The sequence below is a fragment of the Halictus rubicundus genome, chromosome 1 (assembly GCF_050948215.1).
Source record: "Halictus rubicundus isolate RS-2024b chromosome 1, iyHalRubi1_principal, whole genome shotgun sequence".
NCBI lineage: Eukaryota > Metazoa > Arthropoda > Insecta > Hymenoptera > Halictidae > Halictus > Halictus rubicundus.
The window spans coordinates 7,539,270-7,564,204 of record NC_135149.1 but is presented as its reverse complement, the minus strand read 5'-3'; the positions used below and the strand labels follow the sequence as shown (position 1 = coordinate 7,564,204).

Genomic DNA, 24,935 nt, shown 5'->3' with positions numbered 1-24,935 from the left:
AGTGGCCGCGGTAATCGCCGTAATTTATGCCTGCTCCTCGGGATATAAGCTCGTTGAGATAGTCCAGGAGCGTAAAAAGCCGCACGGCGAAAATGTCGCCCAATTAACGGCGAATTGGAGCGAGAGGCCACGTGTGTACACGGATCGTTCCCCCTTTCGATGTGTTCGCCACCTTCTTCACGTGTTCGCCATGAGCTCGCGCGCGTCTTTCTACAGGGTGATCCGATACAACAAAATCCCTATACGGTAGACAATATTTCTATAAGAACAGTCTATAAGAAAATATTAACCAACAAACTGTAAAGAGGAGGTCATTCGTGTCCGCACGATTTCGAACGGATTTACTAAAATTCACGCATTTTTCAATTTCAATTCACGCATAATTCAATTATTTGTCGAAATCATTGCGATAATCTCAAATTAGGATGTTTCGAGCTACTACATGAATTTTTCAGATTTTTAAGGAACTATTATTCACTAAAAAATGCATCAGACATGTAACACCCGTCTTTACCCTTTGAGGGTAAGTTGACGAAGTTGTACTGGAACTTCACATACACTACAATTATTAGACTGCGGATTTTATTCGTTTATGTTAAAGTGGATTGAGCGAATGGAAAATTGTAAAGATATTCGAGAATAGAATAATGTTGTTACTTTATTCCGCACTTATTCAAATTATTAAGACGGAAAATATATTTTCATTCAACTTATATTTCGTACAATAGACTTGGACAATTTTTGTTTTGCATAAAGATGCACAGTCTGTCATTATGAATGTAAAATTGAAGAATCAGTTCTTGGCCTATTTTCGCTATTTAATCATATGCAAAAATTCTAAAAAAAAAATCGAATAGATGTCAAACACAAAGATACATAATACCAAAATTTGTTTCGGATTTTTAAGTCGAAAATTCTGGTTGAGAAAATCAGAAAGCTCGAAAAACTGGAAAAATGTAGATTTTGCATTAAAATCGACATCATTTATATTTTTACAGTATCAACCTATCGTCATGGGTACGGTGCATGAATTTTTCCAGATTTTTTGGTGCGCCGCAGTAAAGAGAAATAAAAACTGCTTTTTACCTCCTGGTACATTTTTCGTTAGCCTCAGTTTATCAAAATAATCAGAATTATCAAACAATCTTTATTTTGCACAAAAATCCGTCATCCAGTCACCATCTCCTAACCATCCATAACTTTTACGATCAAATTACATGCAATTTTTTTATTGAACATAGTATCGTTCTTATTGCAATTTCGTCGACAGTAAATTATCGGGCGTGATCCACCGTCGCTTGTAATTTCTTTCCCTTGACCGTTCACCGGGCCTGAAGAAACGGCGAGCGAGTCGCGTCTCGGCGTTGTATCGGTTTCCCGGGGAAATGGGAAAATAAAATAGCAACCACCGTGTATATAAATACGCGGGGAACATTCTTGAACATCCTTACTCGCGCACGCAGGTGTACAGATATACGTACGCGACGGAAAGCGGGCGCTTAACGAGTCGCTTGCAAAAGCTTGCCGCGCTACGCCATTACCGAGAGAGCGGGGCAAGTGAACCGGGCTTAAATAGCGAGACTCCGTTCAACCGGACGCGACCAGGCCCGGCATTCCCTTTTGAACTTTGAGCCACTTTTACGATTTTATTATTGGCTCTTACGTTCGCGATATTTATGCGACGTCGCGTGATATTTTCCACGGCGCAACGCGTCGACTTTAATGGCGACCGCCTTCGTCCGAGCGCACCATCGACGACCCTCTTAGGAACGATGCATTGCGCGGGCCTGCACTAATAACGCTTCGACCGAGCGGAACTTAATTAGGAGGCTACAAACAACGACGGAGCACGGCCCGGCAACTGTTATGGCCGTGTCGTTCACTGGCCGACGTTTCCAATTCCGCGGCATCCCGTGCAATCGGTCGATAATTTACATGTTTGCTTATTTCGCTGCGCCGTTGATTAAACCACAGATCAACGGACGAAATGGAATATATCATTGATACTTGGATCCTTTTATGCTATTTGGGTTTTACCGTCGAATTTAGTCGATTTTATGAATGAAAAGATTTTTCTAAAATTTTTAATTCATGTTTATCGACAGTTTTACGATGCGTTTATGAGAAATTTGTTCAATACAGTAATCCCTTTGAACATATATTATGATAAAAATCTGTAAAAGTCTGAATGCATCCATTCTTCTTAATTTTATAATGTAATATAAAATAGTCGGTTTTACTACTCCGTAAATGTAGTGTTAGTGTGTCCTCTGCTTTAAATGGCCCCTACTAATTTTCGTTATAAACGCATGAAATCCCCAGGTCTACTAATCATTCTATTTGCTATTTGTTGAATGTCCCAATTAGATTCTGCAATTGAATTTTTATGGTTCTGATGATAGTGATTCAAATTTAAAAGATGCAAATGATGCAGGTGAATTTCACCGGTCGTTAGTCAGTTTCGGACTTAAACCTTTGAATGGTACAGTAAATAGGGATTGATGAAGATACGAACTCCTGTCAAAGAGGCATCCATTAATCGAATGGCAGGCCATACGAAGAGCCCCGATAATCTTTCACGTCTATCGGATGTTAATGACCCTAATAAATGTAACCGGGCCAGGCAGAGGAGCATTGACATTGAGGTGTATCGATATATCTACGCATCCCTGTTGGTCACTCCGGTTAATATTTATTTATGCATCTGAACCGGCCAGCTTCAAACTCGTTTGGCGACGTGTAGGTCCTTCTTCTCGTCTTGAACCTGAAAGGTTCAACCTCCTCGAGGCACCTGTGGATCCTACACGTCAAGCACATTTCATAATTCTCATTAATAATTCATGGTTTAATGAGAATTGTCCAGAGTGCACTCCGAACAACTGTGAAATCGCTTCCAACGAGTACTAGATAATGTTGAAATAGTTTTAAACGAACCTTTAACTGATATTCAACTATTTTGTTAGATGATTGCAAAAGTTCGCGCCCGATTTGAAAATAAAACACAAACAATCGCATTTTAAAATAATAGTTTGATTAATCTTAAAATTTTATACAGTCACCACCATTTTGTACAATTGTTTCTAAACATTTCACAGGCTGATGGATTCCATTTTTTGTAAAAACTGCGTAGTTTTCCTTTAAAAAAAGGTTTCACTGTGTTTTAAAAATCGGGGTCACAAGCTTTGCAATAATTCAGTACTCGTTTACCATTTACCATTTTGATTAATCTTGTAATGAATTTCATGTTTTGAGTGGTCACCATATTGTACATTTGACGATGAAAGTGTTAAAAATAGTGTGAAACTAAATAAAACGTAAAAATTAGTCGTGTAAGAGGAGACTTAGGTGTACGTTCAGGTAAAAATGAAAGCATGTACCTTTTCATTGCACACTCCACTTGTCGGTTATATTAAATTACTAACATACCTGAAAACAATTTATGATTATTTGAAGGTTAATTGAAGTTTGTTCGTGTAACTTGAAAAACTAGTCTATAATTATAATATATATATATATATATATATATATATATATATACGGAAAACATCTTAAAACCCAATTAGTGTGTAAATCATTAATACACGAAAGATAAAAACGTTCAGCTATTTAACACAGAATATCTCACACTATCTCGTGATACGAAGTACATCCATCACTTTACACATACAGCATACCTTAACGGATCTAAAAATCGTATTTAGCGTTACTGACTCGACCAAACGGTTCGAATTACCTGCGAACAGATTAAAATTTCCATAAACCCGAGATCGAGCTTCTTAACTGCGGTTCAAACAGTTTTAGCTCGGGGTCGCAGTAAAAGCTCCTCTCAAAGCTTTGGTGCTGGTATCGATTATTAGCAACCGCTTCATCGTGCACCATGACGCAACCGTTCGAACGCTTTCTTTATAGAGATCTTATCACTTCTTGGTTGCCTATGGTTTTCACAAGCAGCGTCCATATATGCAAAGAACGAATACGTACTGTTTGTTCGGTTCTGTACACGTGTGCGTCCGATTCTCTGTCCCGACGACGACGGCGAGGCTCGAAAGCAGCTGCAAAAGGGACCGTTAGAAGTCGATAACGATATTCAAGCAGTTTAAAGGAGGCCTAGCCTTCGTTCCGTGCCGATCGTGTCCATTTTACTAGGCGCGAACGACAGCCTTTTCCCTGCGATCGGCCATCACGCGGACAACGCCTCGCATGTTCCCGACAGCGAAGGCAATGAGTACTAAAGTACGTGATTTTCGAATACACAACGCGGCTGTGTTCACAGCTGGACACTGTACTCGGACTTGTCTCCAACTCGCCACGGCCTCGAACAAGATTATTTGGCTTCGCGACTCCTGCTCGATGACTCATTCAAACATGTCCAAACATGGCTCAACATTCTCTTTAAAACGCGATTCTTCACAACAGTTTCGATCCTTGATGCTGTAATTCTTATACAAGTGTTACATCTTTTGAAAGCTAAGGCGATATTCTAGCGTAAAGTTGCGTTTTTAGGGCAATATTATGAAATTACAAAATTCAAAAATCTAAACATCATCTTTTCCCTTATTTCTCTAGAACTTTGCAAAAATTTGCGCGAATACGTGTGTACAAAATTTCAAGTTAACGCAGTCAGAAATTTTTAGAAAATACAAACACCCTTCAACTATTCCTTCCCATCTTGATTCAGGAAAATACTATACACTTTATGAACCATTTTGTTCCACTGTTTGTAAAGTCAGTTTCTCTTCTCTGTTTTGCAATGCAATCAAAGAGCACTTAGTTGCATCCTGAATCTTATTTGACTCTGCAGAAAGAGTGCATTTCTCCAGCCACTCGAACAAAAAGCGACCGGTATCGCGTTGAAAGCAATTAAGTGGTTTTGCTGAAACTAGTTTCGAAGCAATCTAGATTGATCCGTTGATATTGTGAAGAGTTTCGACTCCTGCTAATCACTATAGTCGGTCGGTGAGCTTTAAGCCAATCCGGGATACAGTTTCTCAATTAAAATGATCAGCGTCCTTTAGATCTATCCGCCAGCAAGATTGCAAAAGGACGCGATAGGGAACGGGACATTGCAACGCATACAATAGCAACGCTTTACAATTCGATCTATTGGCCAGGATCGTTCGAAACGTGAAAACGTGGAAGTTGTTCTTGCTACCATTCCGCATGGCTGCTCATAGCTATGCCACCACTACTATTATTCGAGCGGACATTTTATTTCGGGGCGACAATAGATGCAAGATGATTTAAGCCGGTGCGTATAGATTGTAGAGATCAATGAACGGTGTCAAATATTTTCTGAGTGAATAGCGCACTTAAGAAATTCCAAGGGAACGTGATTAGATGTGGTGGAATTTGAAAGTTCTTCATTTATACAAAATTAGTAGCTACACTTATCTTATTAATTAGTACACTTTCTTCAATATTTTTGAAGATATATGTACATACCTTCGAAACCGTTTCATTAAATTCTTTTTAGTAATGGAGATTAGCAACTCTGTCGCAGCTGAATGGAGCCTGATTTGCTACAGAATATTTTCAGATTTTAGGCTGTTTAAAATAGTAACAAAAAAAAAAATTAAAAATACCCTGGGCTGTAGTTCTGAAAATCGGTCAAATCGGATTGAACAAAAATTATGCACATAGCCTCATCTTGCATTAAAACATGTTTCCCAACAGAACTTTTGGCGACTCGAAAAAAAATGTTGTATCATATTAGTATAATTTTCTACCTTACCGATGAATTTTAAAGGGCAGAATTCGCTGTGGTGAGTGTTCAATAAGGTAGGAAATGGTATTAGTACGATAACAAAATTTTTTCGAGTCGCCAAAAGCCCTTTTGGGAAACATGTTTTTAATGCAAAATTTGTCATCAAGATTTGACCGATTTTCGGAACTTTAGCCATACCCTGCAGCAAAAGTACCATACTCTTTAGCAGAAATGGATATTCCACATGAAATGTAAAGACATTACAATCTCATCAATGTTCAATATACTTCAGAATCTTGTCTCACATATTACATTATCTATTCTTCGGAACTCTCAATTAAAATTTTCAGTAAGCTCCATTGAAACTGTACTAGGTGTACCAATGTTTTTTTCACAAAATATTGTCATTAAAGCTGTTTTAAAAGATTATGAGAAAAATATTAATTCAATGTGTCAACTAAGAGAAAAGATTCATTGTGTGCAAGTAGGTATATGTTATTAGTATGTGGTAAGATTTAATATGTACAGAGTTTGAATAAAATCAATAAGTAACTCCTAATACAATCAAATTTTTATGCATTTCAATCCTGTATTCTCAACGACCAACACTTTGAAAATAAATGAGAACGAATAAGATAATTTATTTCTACTTCTAATTGTTATTTGATGCTATTCTAAAAGCCTTTTAGGAAGCATTTATAATTTCTATATTTATATATTCATTCATTTTTCATACGAAAATTCATCAGCTTCGTGTGCGTTAGTAAGTACGTACAATAAGTAGAATTGGCAGACCATGAACAGACACGCCAGACGATTCCCATTCAATAACGCACGCGTACTATTAACACATTCGTTACTCATGAAATTAAAATGGAACGTTATTGCCTGCAAATAACGGAACTCGTACTAAAAGACCAAGCTGCATGCGATGCCAAAATGAGTTAAACGAGTAAGGTCGTCTAAGGTAGCAAACCTGTTAGGTGACGTGGGCGGCTAGGTGGATAGTATTTTCATTTAAATGAAGCAAATAAATTATAGAAAATCATATGAACAACTCAGCGTTGTGGACCATTTTACTTATATGGGAACACGTTCAAGTTGTACAAACTGATTTGGTTGAAACTTATGTGACAGGTATGTATTAGAAAAATATTCTGCACGAATTTTTTTAGCGCCCGTCGTCCACAAGGGGTAATAACTAGACAGGTATAATTTTATCAAAACTAGGTGACCAATAGATGAATTTTAAAGCAATAGAGGATTAATAATAATTTAACAAAAGTCAATGTGTTATTTCCAATCTATTGAAATTGTTACAGTTGGTTCCTAATTTTGGCAATTCATGCAAATCTTTCGGGGCAATTTTTATTTTTCACAAAAGTCCACACTCTAGTAATAACAGTCCTCTTCGAGAGTTAAAACATGCAATATTTTCAATATTTCGTTAACTAAAGGGTACAGTTCAGCAATGCATTTTAGTTTGTGTGCTTTCAAATGGAGAATTTAATTGCACAAATAAAATTATTGTAAGAAAAGGCAACGGGATAGATAGTATCACCTCATTTCCAACATCTTTTCTAAAAGACACGCTCGATAGAGCATCCGCAACATCCTTAGATCATTCCAAGTACCCACAAAAACCGCACATTTCAGTTCGCCGACAGACCTGAGCCGCACCGAGGTCTCTTAATTAACGTCACTGGAACGATCGAATAAATCATCTGCGGGTGGATCTGGTTACCGGTTAAGCTAGCTCGAACAGGGTCGCGACAAAGGTCGCTGGGTCCATGAATCACGGCTATTTCGACAGCCGAAATAATCCAGACCACGCAAAAATACTACTGTCGTGGTTTGGTCGTCGCAGTTCCGCTTCCGCGAGCGGCTCGCCTAATCTCCGGCGTCGCTCGTTGGACGTATGCTCGCGATGGCTGCGGCGACGTCGGCGTCATATCATACGAGTTCTATAATTACGGGCCGGCTCTCGATCGCTGGCCTCCGAAACCACGGAACGTGCCGGATCCCGAATCAGAAGCAAAATTTCAAAGCGCCAACGGTAACGGAAGGGTTACCGTAGTGTTCAATTAAATTTGCTAAATCTGTTACAGTTAAATTGGCACGACCCATCCCCACTCTTCCCCGACCACTTAGTGCGTCATCTCTACATTGCAGATTTTATGCAGTTATGACAAAAACGACTTGGTGCAATTTAAGCACTTGAGTAGCTGCTCTGTGGAGCCTAAACGTAAAGGAATTCAAGATGCCAATATATTGTCTTTAGCTAATTAATATTGTTATAAAAGAATAGGAAGGTTTATATAAAAATTCTATGTGAAAATTTGAAATTCAATCATTTTTGTCTTACCTTTTCAAAAGTAATACCAGTGGATCGGTGAGATTTTTCTGATTAAAACGAGTCCAAACACGACGTACGTGAGTCTAGATTTAGACTTAATGAAAATAACAAAATTAAGGACTGCTATGTTCGAAGTCTATAAAAGTAGACCGATTTACGCCATGTTTGGACTCATTTTAATCGGAAGAATCTCAACAATCCCCTAGTATCACATTTGGAAAGGTACGACAGAGATTATAGAATTTAATTTTTTTATTCCACATTTATTTTCGCATGCTTTTGAAGTGTCGAACTTCGACTGTCGATGTCCAACGGACAGCGTCTATCTCGCTTTCGCTCACTACATCTATTCTCATACTTTGTCTGTAACACAAGAATTTTCCGGACTCCAAGCTGCGCAAATTTAAGCGAGTACTACAGTCCGAGACAAAAAGATAGGACATTCTATTAATTTGTTAATTTTTATTTGAAATGGATACCGCGAATACTCTTCCGTACAGATATTTACGTTTACAATAATATACTTGATTTACCGAAATATGCATTTTCTTCCGACGTCGTGTGGGAACACAAAGCAAACGTAGCATTCCATCTTTTTGGCCCCGACTGTAGGTACTCTAATCATCGCGCGAATGCCGCGAAACTGCGACTCCGCGCGACTCTCGGGCGAGCCACGCGCGAAATCAAATCGAGCGTCGCCCGGTCGTGTCTCGGTGCTCGGAAGAGTTCGTAAAGTTTCGTATGAGCGGCACATCGTGCCTGTTTGACCTGTAGCCGACGACGCGGCAGTCAGCGCGACAGAATCGCTTTGTTTACACCGCCGCGACAACTGCTCATAAATCGATACGCGTCGTCGCCGCTGCGCTGCCGGTGAACGCGCGTGTCGCCGCGACCGGATCGCTCATCCGATCGAGCGATCTCGCATCCTCGTGGATCACCGTGGCCATTTTTACCATGTCCAGCATCATCCTCTACCGCTGCCACGCGCGTTTCAGATCGGACACCGGACAGGAAACGTCGTTCATCGTACCCGCCTAAGTGCAGCCAGGTGCAATATTCAAGTCGAGCGGTTTTTGCTGGCTGTTTCTTGTACCGCTAGTTATGACCGATGGTACCGATCCGGCCGATGATAGGGATCATTTACATATCGGCACGCCCAGTGTATAAAGGTGAATGACACAGATCCTGCTCGCTGGTGTTTACCATCAATGTCAAGGACTGTCGGTACTGAATGATTTACTACCGGTGAAGGACTGGCGAAGGACCGGTGCTGTTGTTTCTTTGGCTGTAGATTTTGTTTCACGCTCTTACTGGGCGGCTCAATCGATTGCGTGTTAGATTTAGACAGTTTGTAGAGAATGTGGACTAATTCAGTTGTTCACGAGTGCTGGGAACTTTGTGGCGAATTGATGAATTAGATCAGAACCCAATACTAATTTCTAAGGCATTCTTTGCGACTATTATTAATTCTGCCCTCAACAGATGACTTGGGATCTTAACCTAGATCGGATTAGTTTCTTAGACTCTTTAACAGTGCAGTTAATACTGTCTCTAGTGGATCACTTGGAACTCTAATGGAAATCAGGTCAGTTCGAATGTTAATGAGCCAGGTTCTCCAAGAGTGCTGTTAACTTTGTACCTAGCGGACGACTTGGGTCTCTAATCCTCCCTGGTCAATCTCTACTGTATGTGAATTGGCTACCAGGATCCTCACGAGTGCAATTACTTTGCCATCCAGTGGAAAACATAACACCTTAACCTAGACTTGCTCAGTTTCCAGAGTATATAAATCAGTGGTCAGGCTCCACTGCGACCATAGCTAATTTTGTGTCTAGTGGATGACTTTGAATATTAATCCAGACCTAGACACAGTCTGGGACATGTGAATTTACCAGTGTCTCCAAGAGTGCCGTTAATTTTGTGTCCAGTGGGTGCCATAGAACTCCAATTCAGACATAGTTGGTTTCTAAGAACATGGAATCTAATTTCTCCGCAAGTGCTACCACCTCAGTGTCCAGTGGATGAGTTAGGACTTTAATCCCCAAATTACGTGACTCGTGTATCAAGTTCTCCACAAGTGCAATTAATCTTGTGCCCAACAGAAACCTTAACCTAGACCTCGTCAGTTTTCAGACTATGTGAACCAAGTGTGACCAGTGACCAGACCAGGTGTCTCCTCAACTTCAGTGAACTTTGCATCCAATAGACGACTGGGGGCCTGAAAGTACCCACTTTACTGGGTGGACAGACATTTCAGGATGCGTGGAGTGTTGACCAGGTTCTCGGCGAGTGCAGTTAACTATACGCCCAGTAAATGACTTGGAGTCCTAATCCAGCCTTACTTTAGGGTGCGTGGAGTTTTAACTAGATTCCCGGCGACTGCATTCAGTTTGGTGGTCGGCGACTGACTGGACCGTGTGCGGTATGTTCCGAGGATTGAAAGAAACGTTGAACGCATTCGCGCGACGGCGGTTCCGCCACTCGGATGTGTTCGTACGGCTTCGTCTGCATAGAAGAGCGTTTGTAACCTGCGCTCGAGGCCGCGTTAGGTAGTGCACGGGCAAGAAGTAAAGTCGGCCGTCGCTTTTGTTTACGTATCAGCCGGGAACGGGCCGATGATCGGTCAGGCGCCCTCGCGTGCATTGCTGTTATCCGCGCACCTTCGTAATCGCGATTCGTCGCTGTGCGTGACTAGTGTCCCGTCAGTAGGATTTCGCGCTTACGACCGCGACGTGCTGACCTGCCGGTACGGAACGTGGCTTTCCGATCATCCGACAACGAACCGTGTCGATCACACTTCGGTTCACGCTCCGTGACACGTCGTGTCATCCAGTGATTTTTCGCACGACCTCGGGTTCGATAGTTGGTGGATGCGCGTGTGACCTCCCGGGCTTGGGAACATGAGACGATCCATCGAAGCCGGCGAAGCGGTCTAACGATCCGAGGGATCGAACAGGAGGATCAACCAGGTGAGCCTCGACCAGGTGAGCACGCCTCGGCCTCTCGCGTTTCCTGGAATTCCCGTGGCCGGCCGATTGTTTTGGAGCGTGAAAGGTACGCGGGACGGCCTTCGGCCGTTGCATATCTGTGTCAGCCCCGGTACACCGGCGGAAATTGTTATTTGTGCGTTGCACCAGGAATGTTGAAGTTGGAACTTTCTTGGTGCACGCCTCCGATGCTTGGTCGATTGTTGAGTGACGCTTTTGACCTGGTATATAGAGCTTGTCCCCGTGCCGTTTACGATTTGCGCAAGGCGCCTTGGAGTTAATGGGCCAAACTATTAGCATTATCTTGTTCGGCTATATCGGCGGAGAATTCTTGGTGGAAGTGGGCTGCTAACGCGTTTATGTTTCAAAGCTATGCAAGATTTTCCTATTTTGCTCGACTAGTATTCCGATAGAATCGGTATTATTTTTAGGTGTCGGTGTGAACATGTGTTTCATTAATTGAAAAATATTATGTGGATATTGCTTGTTTACCTGTTTTCTGGAGCGTTCTGTTTATGATTGGTTATTATTTGATAACGAGGTTCTTGATCACTAGGATTTTATGCATTTATCACAATAACGGCGAGAAGTAAAACAATTAAAATGTCAGTATAATTTAAGAATACGTCGCTTTCAACTTATTACGATTATTAATACACGAAATACCTACATTTTTATTTAACTTTTATTTCTTAAAATTAATGCAAACAATTTTTATTTTGCTTGAAAATCCACAGGCAATCGAGCATTTTAAAAAGATATGAATAGATTGTGGATTTACGTGCAAAATTAAATTTCCATGATTCAATTTATCAGAACACGAATTAAATTCAAGTTCGTTTGTTTTATCAATCTTTCTCCTTTTCAAAATTCTATACAAGTAGAACTTTCGTCAAGTGTCTGCACATTTAGTACAATCTGTAGATTAGTTTGTCTTCGTCATTAAATTGTTGTGCAAATAATAGCCTTCGTAGTTACAATATTTTATTAAATACAATGTATCCGTAAAAAGACATTGTCGCAGAAAATTCTCCAAATAACATATTATGGAGTAGTATTATGGAGTAGTATAAATAACGAAAAAAAGTGTCAATTAATTTGGTATAGTTCAGAAATATTAAATTGTTAATACTTCTAGTGAAATCGTGGAATACTATGTTGGAGGATTTAATACGTTAAAAATAAAAATAGTGCGTTGTCCCATGAACTCTGAATCAATGACTTATTTGAGAACAAAGTACATTCTAGCTTATATTGTTACACGATATTCGCAGAGTCTGCGACTCTCCATAGTAAATATTTATTCGTAAGCTTGATGGTTGGTTGTACTGTGCGAATCAAACATACGTTTATCTTCTGTCGCAACTTCGTGAACTTCAATCTGATTCCGAGAATTTTCTCGTGGGAAAGTGTCCTTAGCCTGGAAAGTACGAAGGAGGGATGGAAAAGACAAATATCGACGGAGAAAATCAATTAGGTTATAGATTGTTTAATTACATTCTGTAATTTTGTCTTAGAAACGAAAACAAGACATTTTATAGTTCTAAAAAAGCATTTCTCAGTTTGAATAATTATTTGGAAAATTAGAATTCCAAGAACAATTTAAGAATTCAAGAACATTTTTGTATTGTCTCCGACTTGTTGAAATTATTAGTTAAAATTATTCAGAACCATGAAATAAACTAAGTGATGCAGACAAATTTTATTTTGAAGATTGTCAGTCTACTAATAACAACAAACAACTTTATACAGAAATAGTTAAATATATCTCCACCTTTATAGTTTCTACGTATCCACGTTCAACTTTTCAACACGTTTATTACTATCGCTACATATGACTACCACGATTTTGTAAATGGAGATTAAAATAATTTTATGCATTATTTAAAATTGTAACACATAGCATGAAGAATTTGTATGTTTTCTGTGACAGTATCTTTTCTGATATTTTACAACGTACATTGCATTGTTAAAATGTTTGCAACTACGAAGGCTACTGCTGAAATAAACGCAGGTAGCGGACGAGTTAATTTTCGATGCATTTTTATTCACTGTTCCTTCTCTTGGCAAGACTCATGCTCACGTTCGCAGAGGATCTGTATGTTGTTATTTTATGTAACGTGTGCCGTAAGGTTATATGTATAGATAGAAGCAACTGGCGGCGGAAGTACAGGCTGCTGATAGCGGAACTCGAGGTGAATATGTAGTCGCCGCAGTTCGCGTACATTCCGGTGGAAAAGTTATTTCGGTGTCGTGCCGCTTCAGAGCCTTTCGCATTTCGAAGTGACGATGTAGCTTTCGGCGCCGGAGATTAGAAATCCCCATTTTACATTATAACGGAACCAATCGGAGCCGTGTTTTCGATTATTGAACACCAAATGAGAGGTGTCGGGTTTCTGATTATTAAGTGGTCTGCTGAAGATACGGATTGTAGGTCTCAGTGACAATTTTTCTTTTTTTTCAGACTGAAATAGTTCGCTGCTCTAAAACAGATCAATCATTGTCGTCTATAATATTCGTTGCGAAAATAGTTTGTTCGGCAACTGATAATTAATTGGTAACTTTTGTGTAGTCGTTTAGTCAGTGGTGTCAAGTTTCTTTCAAAATTAGAAACATTTCTGTGATTCTAATATTAGTATATTTATTTGTATACTGATTAATTTGTAGTTATTAAATAAACTGGGATTTTATGAATTTATGATAGAAATGTATAGACGAAGCACAAACCTGTGTGGACATTCAATTTAAGGACATATCATTTAAGGACGCTGTTGGATTATTTCTAATTAAAGAAATAATTATTTCTATTATCGATTATTTCTATTTTAAAGAAAAGAAATAGAAGTCTATGTAATTTTTATTATATTATAATTTTGATTACACATAGAACCAGACTATTTATACAAAATACAAACCTTCCGTTCCAATTGCAAGAGACTGCAGCTAAATGGAACTTTCGTTCCGTCATTAATAAGTTTAATGGTAAAATAATGGATTGATGTTCTTAAATTCTTCGAATCTCGTTACTGTATTAAATATTACCTACCCGATTTCGTTATAAACGCACAAAATCGCTATGGAAAATAAAAGTTTCATTCCTGTTTCAGTGATTTCAATCAGATGAAATAAACACATTAATATTTTGAAATCCTTTTCATTTTTCCACTACTTTAAATTACACTTACTCAAGGGCAGAACTTAATTGTCAGATTGATAAAAATAGCTAATGCCTCTATGCTTTCTGATATCTTTATTGTAGTAGTTTCCGGTGGAATAATTACCAAAGCCAAATGTTTTTAAGAATGTAAGAAAGTGCGATAAAAACAGTCTTTACTACCCAGGAGAAAGTTCTTTATGCATCAGACATGCTCGTGTGTGACTTGCAAAAGTAGTTTCCGAAACGGTAATGTACAATTATGAAATTATAGAGGCACTTTTTCGAATGCCAGCTGTTTCATTTTTATACAGACAAATGAAAGGTGGCCTCGGGTGAAGACCATTCTCGGAACGCCGCGCGTCTCCGCGAAGCGGGAGTTTATAATCACGACGAGGAAAGAAGTGGAAAAATGTTCTTCCGGCGTATTAACACATCTTGCCCGCGGCACTTTGCTGCCAAAGTCTTACCGTGTTGCATTCATTCTTGCAACGCACGTTTTGTATTTTTGCACCGCATGTCTATCCGATTTTATGGTAAAAGCATCACAAAAACCCATCGATACCAATAATCCGTGAAAAACGACTTTAGTCGCTTCCCGCTCAAGATGTGAAATCCACACAAAACGACTTTAGTCGGTTCCCGCGCAAGATGTGTTAAATGCCGAATAGTTAATTCCGGGCAGCAATTAGAAACGGATATTCATAAAATCTCGAACGATTTTGCGAGATGTTTGAACACAAGCACCGTGGTTAATGACCATCGGTCTCGCGATCGAAAGCGGAGCGGCTCGTGTTCGCGTCGGCATCGTTCCCGACAGTGTCAACGCCGAGCGGAACGATCGCAGTCGTCGCTCGTAAACGTCCCCAAGGATGATCCGGCCATGTTTCAGTTCCTCCTGGCCGATCCATAAACACGTAACTACGTATTCGCTGCGGAGTCTGTCCGAACGGAACGGTTGATCGTTAGATTTTCTACGATCGACGTTACGGCCCGAGACAGGACGTGGAAGCATAGAAATCTAGCCGGGGCAGTCTATCGCGCGAGACCAACGGTGTATCGGAGCGGAGTGAAGCAGATAAGATAGCGGGGCCGGTTATCGACTCGCTTACACTTAGTTCACCTGCGTCCTAAGTACTCTTATCTTGGCCTTTTATCGGTGACCTCTGATCCGAGCGGCCCCGGACTGATACAGGCGAGAGACACGAAACGTCTGGCCCCTATGCAACCAGACGATATGTACCTCCGCTATAATGTCTACATCGGAATGGCGAACCGACCCACATATAGCATGCGGCACAAAAGAAAACACACCTGTAGAATTAGGTGTGCAAATAAATTCGGTGCCTTCTTTCAGTGATATTTAGCTTTCATTTATAAAGGAAGTATACAAGATTATGGTTCCGAAGTATAGTGTTTACTCTATACAGGCTGGGTCGCCACATTTTGCCATCTAGATTTACGTCATTATTATTACGCATAGCGAACAATGTTTCAGATGAAGTTGAATGGTTTTGAGAGGGGCACATTCTGATGGTATATTTTTTTCTGTAGGTGGACGTGTAAAGGACATATGAAGTTCATTAATGTTTTTTTTTAAATGGAGTCATATATTTTTTATTGCATCAGCTGATGCTCCTTCATATTCTTTACAAAAAAGTATTAATCTATTTGTGTAAAAAATCATTAGTTTAGGAGGAAGTTCCAGAACTACCCCCCACTGCCACGGGGTATACCTCGTGAGGGGCCAAAAGCTCGAGAGACCTCGGTCGCCAAGGCATATCTCATAGTATCTCCTGGCCGATATATGTCAGTGGTTAGACCCGTGTTTTGGACGTATATCGAGTAAGCACTGTATTCGCCATCATTTTGTAGTACTTTTTCTCATCTAGTTTGCATATTATAGATGCCTTCCCAAAAAAAGGACTGCTTCCTGATTAGGAAGTCATCGGTGCATTTTTTGGTCTCTTCAATGGAATTGAAATGTTTCTTAGACAAATTGTGTTAGAGAGACCTAAACAGATGATGACTTCCCATCCTAACGCAAAGTGTCCCTAGTCCCTTGTGCACAATGCGAGCGAGCATTGTCGTGTTGCAGGATTACGTTCCTACTTCCTTGACCGGCGAAACATCATTTTCTCTCCAATTCAATGTCACCTTCATCATTTCTACAAGTGATTCTAAAGGGTGTCTCAGAATTCACACAAGATTTGAATTTTGCGCCATTCGTGCGGTGAAGTGTTTCCAACGGAAAAAAAAGACAGCGTGACAGCTGACAGTTCAGGGTTACTAGAAACGGAGCGCTACACGAAAGAACAACGCGTTTTTATTGTTCAGCAATATTTTTAAAATAATGAAGGTTTGGCAGTTCGCAATATTCGTAGAAAATATGGTCGGAATAGTGATTTAATTTCATCAACTTTGAAGAGATTACTTAAAAAATTTAAGGAGACTGAATCAATTAGTGATTTAGCCGTCCTTAAACAAGTCGCTCAACACAAAACATCGAAGCATTTCGTGCAAAACGACATTTATGCAGAACGGCCATGGAAAATTTCAACAAAAGAGTGCGTATGTGCCAGCAAAGCCGTGGAGGCCATTTACCCGATATGCTATCCATACATAACACTATAATGTATACTTCACGGATCACCAAAAAATTTACAATTTTTAATTACAAACCTGTATTCTATCAAAATCACTTCTTGCGTGAATTTTAGGACACCCTATAATAGTGTAAAATCACCCATTGCAGACGTGTAGCCTGTTTTGAGACGAATTCATTGACCCACAACACGTCCATCCGTGAAGGTCACACAAGGTCATCCCATAACCCTTCAACACTCAGCTTCGTCAACCATCCTTGGAACTACTTCGCGGTATTGACAAGACGACCTTGGCCAACGATTGAATAATTTAGTCCATCCCTAGACGCTAGTTGCAGTGTGAAACGCTTGCGCGCCGTTCGGTTCCTGTCCCACTCTTTTTCTCTCTCTCCACGTTCCACGAAGATGCGATCTTGTCCACCGACCACGCCTTCGCGGCCCACAGAGCAGGAGAGAGAGAGAGAGAGAGAGAGAGAGAGAGAGAAAGAGGACAGCATGCAACGTCGATCTCGTTTCGAGACCGGCGTGTGTCGTTCCTTCTTGTTTCACTGTGGACAGGGGGACGAACACGGGGTAAAGAGGAGAAAAAAAGAAGGAAAGGAAGAAAGAAAAGAGAATACGTATCGAGAGCGCAGGATATAACCGTCGAGGTCCGTCCGCGTGGCAGTCGATCCTGATGCCCGTGGTGGTGGCAACGACGACGATGGTAGTATTGGTGGCGGTTTGGTGGTGGTGGTTTCTTCATTGCGGAGGTCCCCGCTCGCTCCAGTCTGGGGAGGGACGGTCGACACTTTTGCAAAGTAAATCTCGTTTCGTCGCGAGCATCGTCCTTCTTCCACTCGGTGGAAGGACTTCCGTCACCGTTGACGTTCCTCGTCGTGCTTCGATGCGCTGCAAAAAATCGACTCCGCTCGGCTGGAACGTCATAACCGCGCTCGCTACGTGTTTCTTGTCCGGCCACGATGATTCCTCGTCCCCTCATCCACCGACACGTCACGCATGTTTCTTATAGCCGAGTAAATTCTCGGCTGCACCAGAGATCGACCAATCCTTTTTTTTTTTTGTTTCTTTTCCCTCCAACGATTTTTTACGATTTTATTTTGCGCGCGCTGGAGACCCCACTCCTCTCGTACGGTGATATTGGCCCATCTTCCGCATTTTTATCAGAAGCGTCTATTACATGTGATGCATATGTCATGAGCAAAACAATTCATTCGAATAGCGTGGGGTGCATGCGGCCCACGTGGCTTGAACGGAATCTCATCGACAATTGGTTGAAATCATTACAAAGAAGAATCTATTCGGCTCCTGCTTTTCTCTCCTTTACCTCATGCGATTTTTTTACATTTCGTTCTGCGCTGGAGACCGTATGTTACTCTCTTGATAAGGTGATATTTTGATTTCACCGCGGCGACAGGTGCACGCGCGAGCGCGCGACGACGAGCCACGCGGTTTCTTGTTAGCCCAGAAAGAGAGAGAGAGAGAGAGAGAGAGAGAGAGAGAGAGAGATCCGCAGGTCGGATTTTATGGTAACATTGATAATTTACGATCACGCTGGAAAAGCCGCGGGACCGTGAAATAATCGCCGGTTGCCGTGAAGCTTTTATCGGACGTCGCGTCGCTTATCCCGGCGCGTCATTACCTCGATAGGCGTGCGTGCATCGAAAAAGAAAGGCTTATCGGCTCTTCCAGGAAATGCACCGTGCACGTGATACCACGGGAAATCGAACCGTATCTGATCACAGCCCCGACTGGCGCTAAGATCCTCCTATTTATTTTTTCTCGATTTTCTTTTCTTTTGGTTGCACTTCCAACGATTTCTGTGGTATTAAGCGTCGCGTGCGAATCGACACGGGAAACCTCGATTGACAGGAATGAGTCGGCCGTGTTTACCTTCCACTCGTTAAACGGATCGATCGATCGCGACAATTTCTCCGTGCCGATACACCAAGCTGATACACGATTTTTCGTACGGGCTCACCGCCGCGCCGAGGATAATATGTAATCAGTCGCCAGGTCGATGTCGATGAAACCGACTGATACGGACAGAGCGGTTGTTCGAAGCTTGTAACGAGGAAAATGTGTTCTACCCGGTCGATCCAATCAGAGAAATTTTATTGGTTGTTCGATAACACGGATTAAAGCTGTCTCGAGTTTTCTGAGTTTCTCGGAGGGTACTCCTTCCGATGATTACCTGGAATTTTTTGGTTTGCTGCGACGCGCTCTATTATGGTCTCTAAACTTCTATCAGTGAGCCTTTACTGCGTTATTTCATTAGGTTCCTGTGCGGTGAGCGGCGATTATGGTTTTGGACGGCTGAGGTTATTCTTTGGAGGCATTACTGGGTTTTGGAGAGAAGTTATTTTGTTGTTTTTTCAGTAACAATAGTAATTAATAGAATTGTGATTTCTCGTATTTGATCGAAACTGAAGAGAAAATACCAAATGTTGTTACAATTTTACAACTAATTTATGTGGGTCTAATTGTAAATTTAAAAATTATGTTGCGCAGATCAATTGCAATATTTTCAAGACTTTTTCCATGTCACACTGTGTTACAGATGGAGGAATTAGATGTTCACAAAGATTTGAGCATGTTCCAAGACTTAAAGCCATAGTAAAGTAAGTCATTGAAACATTTTCTTGTTAGAGTACCGAAAATGCCCGAAATATTGCGATAACATGTGAATAATGAATGATATTTAGTATATATTTAGTACACCATTTTCCTATCTGCAGTAGTTTCCAAGATATTCGTGGAACATGTTTTTTTCCCTCGACTTTCAGGTTTTGATCTTAGCTGTTACCAGGTTTTGAAATAACAAAATAATCTTTAATTCTGGAGATAATGTGTTTCTTTTTATCTGAAATTACGATTATTTGGCCATCTTATCTTAAAAGAATCATGACAACCTTAAGAACCTCTTAACGCGCCGCGGAGTTCCGGTCACAGAGGCGCTTTAAACAATAATAACTTTTGTACCGGACCGAATGGGACGTGAATCTTGCATGATTTTATAGAGAAAAGTGTACTGATAACAATGCACTTTGATACAATGCGAAGCTATATGGAACTCAAAAGATATCCTTTACTAATGATATCAAACTTTGAAGATTCTCTTTAGTTTACTAAGCATTGTTATTTCAATAAATTATAAATATTAAATTTTAGTACACAAGATATACTCGCAATATAGTCACATACTATCCATTTTAAACAAAAATGGACACATAATATTAAATAGATTCTCCTGGATATCAATAAGAAATGATGTAATTTTTTCGGAGAAAAATAGGATTCATAAAGTGTTGATTTTTATATGCTTATTCTAATTTCACCGTTTTCGAATGTCATGGACATTTATATGGAGCAACATACATTCGATAAACATCGATATGAGCAAGTTGCTTTTTTATCAAATGAACGGCTAATTCCTCGATCTGGATTACAGTGCATCATGTAGTAAACGAATTGGGCTGTACTTCCGGAAGGTACCAGTGGCCAATCAAGATGAAACTTGGTGGGTATCATGAGGGATAGGGAAGGACCTCGGATATATAATTTTAGCTTCAGCAATTTATGCGTTTAGAAGATACAGGTACTCAATTATAAATTCGTCATAATAGGTTTTCGATGCTTTGGACATTATATTCAGCAATAATGTAAGAATTCCTGAGGGATATGTATCCATGTGTGTATTGTGAATGATGGTGTAGTGTGATCTGTTTATGTTTTTTCCGTTGGAAACGCGATGCTTAGGGAAATGTGAGACAGTCGAGTCGTATCGTGGTGCGTTGCTATTTACGGTTTGGGTTAGGGTTAGGTTTGGGTTAAGTACGGCAGCCTCTCCTCAAAACAATAGACGACTTCACGAATTTGTGAAAATAGAAACACTACTAAAGTATCTGTATTTTTTAAACTGGTGAATTCCCGAAGTTAAAATTTTATATTTGGGGTCCTTCCACATTCTTCGTAACATGCTTCAAATTTCATACCGATCGGCCACCAGTGCTTTTCGGAATAATATCGGTCAATTGTTCTAACTTCTCAAAAAGGAAAGAATCCAAGTCGTATTCAATATCATAAAGTATTAAAATCGGTCCAATATTGAAAAACTGTTCCATAGGTAACAGAAAATCAGAGAAAACATATAGTACACTAACAGTTGCGATTGGACCGTTCTGCAGCTTCCAAAAGCGCAAAAGAAAATCCGCGTTACTGACACTCATGATTCTTCCCACCTAATTTCCCCGAAGTCACTGGCTTCTGGCACCGTAGCCATCGCGCCCGACATAATTACACATTTGCTCGGTCCAGAGCTTGCGTACCGCCAATAAATCTGCTCGGTAAACGAAGGAACGGTCCCAAGCGAGGTGGGCACAAAAGAAAAAAAAAAAGATTCAAATTAAAAGATTCAATAATCGATCCGCCGGCTGGCCATTCCGCGGCGCTTAATAGAAATGCTGAACATTCTTCCAGGGGAGCATTAAGATATCCGCGTAATCGGGCCTCTTATTATCCGTCACACGATGGTGCCTAATATCACGGTACGTCCGGGGTGGAGAGAGAGAAAGAGAGAGAGAGAGAGGGGGAGAGAAAGAGAGAGAGAGGGACAGAGGAAGAGAGAGGGTCTCTCTTCTTTTTTTCTTCGGCATGTCGAACACTTTTCGTACATCGTGCTACCCATAGCCGACGCTGATGCTGGTAGTCACCGGGGCTCTTTCGGTGCTGATACAAAAGGGGACGATGCTGGATGTTGTATATGTATGGCGGTCGGCAAACAAGAGGGGCAGGTGGAAGGTTGTGCAACCTGTTGCTTCGATGCCGGGACTCGAGGTAGGATGAGAGTTCGGGTTTGGCTGCGGGTGTGCATGAGACGGCACACACCGGAGAAACATTCTGCCCTTGGGTATAGCAATCACAATGAGGCGAGTCTCCTTCTACGTGCTCTTTCTCCCGGTGATGTACCTCTCGTTGCTCCGTCGTGCTCTTCTCTTCTCTTCCTCTTCTTCTTCTTCTTCGTCGTTGTCGTCGTCGTCGTCGTCGTCGTCGTTCCCTTCTTCTTGTTCTTCCTCTGTACCCGATGCGGTTCTTCCCCCAACAGCCTCTCCGCCTTCCTCTTCTTGGACGTCGCGCCCCCGGGACGCGATCCCGATCTGACGCGATTTGCATAATTCCAGTATCTCCGCCCAGTCGTTCAGCTGCTCAATTATTAGCTGGAATTTAAGACGTGTTTAAGAAAATAGCTCGACCCGGCTGCTTTTCGCTTCTGCCGATTTGATCGGCGATGGACCATTCGCCAATACCGAGGATCTGCGGGCTGGGGGAAAGTGAACATGGGCGACCCTTCAGTTGATGGAGTTTTGGATGATCTGGTGGGAAAAAGTGATAAAAAAATGAGGGGTTGTTTCGCCCCTTCTGGGCTCCTCGAATTTAGCTCTAATTTTTGTGCCCCAGTTTATGCGAAGACATGAATCGCTGCAAATTTTTAAAATGAGTTGATAATGAGATTTTGAGATATCACTGATCAAAGTTCATTAATGCATCGTATCACGGTTTAGAACATACGGCCTTTTAGACGATTCTGGTGACTTCAAAAACTGTTTCCAGGTTTCTTCAATCTTTAATGACGAATTTAAATAAGCATTTTCAAAATTCATACTCATATTAATAATTCATAAATATTTGTAACGAACACAAACATCATGGAATTTTTATCTAAAACATTTTCTTAGATTGTTCATGTTTTTCGACGATATAAGTCTCATCACTATAATATCTCGAACTAAAACTTGAAGTAGAAAGCATTATAGAATTGAAGTAGGAACTTTTGCGTTCTCCAAGTTTCACAAATTGGTTCTCCCTAGACGCGCGGTGAACCTAAAAAGCCACTTATCGAGAAGTTGGATCATTATTACATATAAATAACATTTGCTGCCAGCGGCGGAACGAACGATACTCATACCTACGCCGTTATCACGGAACATGTTTTTATCAGCGGTGCGATATGGTAACGAGGTCTGTACTTACGGATGTTTGTTGCGGTTTTTCGTTCCACATACGAGATTTACTTTGTGTTACCGTCTACGGATTTAATTGGTCGCTTGCGATTAAAGTTCTTTACGCCTGGTTATTTCTGGAAAGCTATGTTTCCCGATCTGCTAATTAGAAAAGAAACATTACACAGTTATAGGCAGAATCATCTTACAATTTTCATTAGAAACCTTACAATGATTACACTATAAAGGAAATTCAAATAAAATTCTTCAAGGATATACGATGTTTAAAGAAAGGTAGATTCTACGTCATAGTTACGTGCAGAAATATTTTAGTCTTTAAAATCAAATCTTTGAATCTTTAAAATTTCAAATCTTTGAAGACAAAAGTTACGAAAAACTGAAATGTAATGTTTACATTTTTTTCTATTAAAAGAAAGTGAAGTCTTATGTCCCTTATGCATCTATCGTAAATACTAATATGATATGCATTTAGTTTTACATAGATTAATTTGCATCTTGATAACAAGAGAGAAATACAGCGATATGATGAGTTTACTGCCTTACATACCACCTATTTACCATGAATACTTCACTATGCCAACTGTAAAGGAGAAATAAGTTTAAAATATAATTTTTTTAATTTTTAGTTATCTTAACGAAGTAATTACATTTTACACTTGTTTATTTATAATCTTATAAAATAAACTCTTAATAAACTTGATTATTCGTGTATTTACATGTCTTCATTTTAATTATTACTTTTTACATTAAAAAATCTATTTCAGTAAAGCCAATGCCTATAAAAATGTGGACTTAAATTTCCTCTTGTTTTTATTTCTTATAAACTGTTATTGAAAGTGGTATAAGCTCATTTGGAGCTAAAAAATCGTTAATTTTTTTTACAATTTTAATAATTATTATTGCATAATAAAATTTAACAGGTTTATAGTGTTAAAAACATAACCCGAATTGAAACAAACCCTTAAATATCTCGATGTTGCAGTATTTAGGTAAAGAGGAACGTAAAACTGTGATTGCTTAGAGTGCTTTCACTCAATTAATAAGGTATTATAGTGCTGTGCTTTGTTGCCAATTTTTAGTACGCGCGTCCACGTGGACCCGTACCGCGTCGCACGGTGTTCGTAAGTACAGGGTGTATAAAAATTATATGTCACGACCTTCATAGCGTGATTCTACACCTCTGGATCGGTGGAAATCTGTTTAAAAAATGCACCACAAAATTCACCTTGACCTTGGAAATCGAGGTCAAAGTGTCGAAAAATTTTCTTTTGTTGCATCGTGCAGTACTCATCACTCACATTTTTCGACACTTTGTTGACCTTAATTTTCGAGGTCAAGGTGAATTTTGCGGTGCATTTTTTTCACAGATCTCAACCGATCCGGAGGTATAGAATCACGCTACGGTGGTCGTGACATATAATTTTTATACACCCTGTACAAAAAAAAAAAAAATAATTTCAGACATTGAAAATTATTATATAATTTGATGTATTAATACCTAATGTGTCCATTATAATTTATGACTACAAAAATCTCAATAATCGAAAATTAAATGTTAATAATCACGGATATGTTCCCGGTATAACAGGCCTAATGGGATTTTCATTGGAAAAACCCACGACGTCGACGGTGATGTTACGTCATTACTTGACAAGAATGAATCTATCTACGAAGATTAACAGGGTGTATTCGATCCTATTTGCGAATAAACAATATTTTCAAGTCGTACAGATTTTCGTCCGACTTTTTAGCAAAATCGACCACTGTGCGTCGTCCCTTCGGCCCTTTCCGCTCCGGCACGTGAATGTGCAACGTCAGGTTTATGTGCTCGCCAATTTCGTTGATTAAAGCGCGCCTTCATCGGTGATATCCTCCATTAATCCCGGATCGGGTCGAGTGCATCGCGAATCGCGCTCCTTGATGCGCGATGTGTGTCTCTGGCGACCGAGAAGAATTGAACGGAACGCGTTAGGGCGCATTCCCACTGGCCAGCCATCCACGAAGCGTGGACGCACGTAGGCTAATATTCTGATCCATCGAGCATCATTATAATTCATTTTATTGCCGCCCACCTGTACCGACGCATCCTTTATGCTGTATACGCTCGT

At 40.3% G+C, this 24,935-nt stretch overlaps 1 long non-coding RNA gene across 1 annotated transcript in view; it reads left to right on the top strand.

The window, feature by feature from the left end:
- Positions 1-10,316: 10,316 nt before the first annotated feature.
- The window catches only part of LOC143353598 (uncharacterized), a 101,926-nt gene continuing 87,307 nt past the window's right edge, over positions 10,317-24,935 (top strand). The window contains exon 1 of the long non-coding RNA XR_013082174.1: positions 10,317-11,044. This is a non-coding gene — a long non-coding RNA (uncharacterized LOC143353598). The remainder of the gene's footprint in view (positions 11,045-24,935) is intronic.